This window comes from Arachis duranensis, chromosome 5 (genome assembly GCF_000817695.3).
Source record: "Arachis duranensis cultivar V14167 chromosome 5, aradu.V14167.gnm2.J7QH, whole genome shotgun sequence".
Classification (NCBI taxonomy): Eukaryota; Viridiplantae; Streptophyta; class Magnoliopsida; order Fabales; family Fabaceae; genus Arachis; species Arachis duranensis.
Window position 1 is genome coordinate 85,104,479 of NC_029776.3, and position 3,196 is coordinate 85,107,674.

The window sequence follows — 3,196 nt, forward strand, 5'->3', positions numbered from 1 at the left end:
TTTTTCTCAATCCACCTTGAGAGTTGAGAGAGATAGAAAAGGTATTAGGACTTAAGAGGTGTAAGTATGAGAATCACTGTTGGGGTTTGAATGTCCAAATTTAGAATCTTTGATAAGCTTAGGATTCCTTAGAGGCCCATGTTGACATGTCTCTCTATTTTACCCTTCTTCCCTTTCCTTCTTTCTATACATTGGATTCCTCCTTCTTTATCCAATTCACAGTTATTAATACTACCATACCCCCCTATACCCATTTTCTATATTTTATATTATTTTCTTTTCCATACAAATCCAGCTAGCCTCCAATTAAATGCTCTATACATGCATGGTACTCTAAACTTTTTCTTTATATTATTATTGCTTAGTATTTTTCCACTCATTGCATGCCGTGGACCTTTTTGTATTTCAAATTTCAAAAATCCATACCAAAATTGAGAAAATGTTAGACTGCTAGATTTTCTTGAGTTTTGATATTTGTGTTAAAGTAGTTTGTAACTGAAAAAATGAATGAATGTCAAAAATTATCAGACAAGCTATCCTCTTTTTTTTTTTTTCTTTTAAAATTCTCCCTAAATAAACCATCCCTAATTTTGATGCATTATTGGTTCTCATGTAAAACATGTTACTCTTTATAAGTTTAATTTATTTGTCCAAAAGGACCCCCTAGCTATTGTGTGAGTATAAGAATGTTTGTTAGCTAAGCTAGTTATATATATTATTTTTATTGTACACTTTCATTTTGTATTAATTAAAGTTTTAGTAGCTTGCTAGATTCAATACTAATTATCCTATCCTACCAAGACTAAAACATGTTTTTAAGTGATTTACACTTGGGTAGCTTTTGCAGATTAAATTGTGTTTGATAATAATTTTAATATTTTAGGGAAGGATAATTTTTTTTTTTTAGTGTCTTGTCTCTATTATTTTTATCTCCGTTATTTTTTGGGAAGGCATAAAAAAATTGATATTTCTATACATATTTTAACAATAAAAAAAGATTTATGAATTTATTGTAAACTCAAATTTGTGCCTCGGAGACAATTTTCAAATATCAATTCACAATAACATTTATAAGTCATTTACCAAATTAGCCCTCTTTTAAATATTTAGAAATAATCTCTTGAACTAATCAACTAGGGCAAATAATACGACTTTCATTAACTAGGTTATTAAGTAAAGATATAAGAGACTAATATTTAAGTAGCTAGCTAAAATTATTTTTAAAATTTTTTATTTTTTGAGAATTTGAGAGTTTAGCATTAGAATTTAAAATTTAAAATTAAAAACTTATTAATATTAATTAAAATTTAATTTTCTAATTGAACTAATAAGTAAAACCTAATTAGCATACATGGTTGAATTGAAAACTTGAAATTGAAGCAAGTATAGTAGTAGTTTATATATATGAAAATGCAATGCATGCATGCATATGAATATGGATCCTATATATAGAATTGAGGACCATCCTAGAATCTATAGTGACAAGTCACATCAATTGTTGGCACATACTAGATTATTGGTGAGCTCAGAATCCTGTCACACACACTCTCACTCTGCTAATCGGTTACCACTAAATGTCAAAAACACTCTTCAAGGTTTCTGTGTACTTTCAACATTAATTAATTTCAACCCCATATATACCACCATATTCATATCTTACTCTCCCCTTCTTATTGACATCACATTCCTTATTTGTGTAATATTGCTTTCTGCCACTATGAGTCTATGTGATTTAATGAGGAGGAGATTTATATATGAAAAAATTAGGCTACATATATAGGGTTATTATATTCCTTGATGCTATCCATGCACTAAAAATATTGAGTAATGGTTTCTCTTATTTTAGTCTTTTTATATTAAATTAATACAAAATATATTAAAAATTCTAACTCATCCTCTTAATTATTCTTTTCATTTTTAAATAAATAAAATTTTAATTTTTTTTTACCTTTTGAATATTTTCTAAAATATATAACATATATATATATACTTAAATTTTTATTTAAGAGTCTGTCACTGGCTAATAAATTACTACGTGTACAAAATGAAATTCAAACTCTTGACACTTGTTTAAACGGACGAATAAATTGACCACTCAAACAACCCAAGTTGGTTATTAGTATTTAAATTGTCACATTAATAGTTAATGGAGTAAAATAATAACAATAACCAAAATACATCATTTTTAAAATTTCATTGAATTAAAATAAAAAATTATAGAACTAAAACAAAAAGGAGTAGTGCATTTTACTGAGAGAAAAAAATTATTCGAACCTACATAATGTTACCACCGGTTGGGATTCAAAGAAAGATATTGGATATGTGCTTCAGTGCTTGTTTTGTTTATTATGTATCCAAAATGGGATATTAAAATATATATTATAATAAAAATATATGAAATTAAAGTTATTGGATGTGTCATCATTCCATGTATTCTCATTTCAGCCAATTCCTAATATTATTATTTTCAAATTTTCTATTTTAAAAATTGTATATATGAACGTCTAAAAATAAGGGATATAATTATAATTTTTAATTTTTTGTTCATAATGCTTATGGCTAAAAGCACTGAAATAAAATAAGATCATATTTTCTTAAAGATTTTATATTGCAAAGGCAAGGAATTTTATAATTTTATAAAACAAACTAAATTGAATATATCTATAAAAATATAGTTATTATTAATTAATTAATTATTGGTATATTTAAACTATTTATAATTAACTACACAAAAAAAGAAAATGTGTTAGTTGTTAAAAAATATGAATACTAAGATAGCATTTTATTATATTTAAAGAAAAATATTGTCTATTATAACAGATATAATAATGGAATTGTATTAAAATTATGTTGATAAACAAATTGTGATCCTCTTAATCACAATATGGATTACCACCGCCTATACATGTTTACATGGTGCCAATATAGTAGTCAGCAACACAAGAAATGCCAACAACCATTCAAAAAGAAACAGGACAAAAATAAAACAATTCAAATTCTTTGAAACATGAGTACATGACAATTGTGTCCTCAATATATATTTTATATTGATGATGTTTTTGGTTTAGATTTTAATGTTATATGCATATAAAAAAAATTAGTTATTAAATAAGTTATTATATGTTTATATATAAATATAAGTATAATTTAATTTATTTTTAATATTTTTTATTATAATTTAGTTAGGCTAATGGTT